Source organism: Diorhabda sublineata, unplaced genomic scaffold (assembly GCF_026230105.1).
Source record: "Diorhabda sublineata isolate icDioSubl1.1 unplaced genomic scaffold, icDioSubl1.1 Dsub_98, whole genome shotgun sequence".
Lineage (NCBI taxonomy): Eukaryota > Metazoa > Arthropoda > Insecta > Coleoptera > Chrysomelidae > Diorhabda > Diorhabda sublineata.
In genome coordinates this window covers 72,501-72,787 of record NW_026614321.1, presented here as the reverse complement: position 1 = coordinate 72,787, position 287 = coordinate 72,501, and positions in this window count along the sequence as shown.

Sequence of the window (287 nt, the reverse complement as noted above, 5' to 3'; positions counted from 1 at the left end):
TCTGGCCGGTAGAGGGCACTAGTGTCTATAAAACCGTGTTAAGTGTGGCTTCTGGCCGGCAGAGGGCGCTAGTGTCTGTAAATTCGTGTCAAGTTTGGCGCCTGGCCGGCAGAGGGCGCTAGTGTCTATAAAACCGTGTTAAGTGTGGCTTCTGGCCGGCAGGTGGCGCTAGTGTCTGTAAATTCGTGTCAAGTTTGGCGTCTGGCCGGCAGAGGGCGCTAGTGTATTATGAAGTATGAAGTATGAAGTATTATGAAATTAGATCGCTCTCTATCTAGGAACTTGAT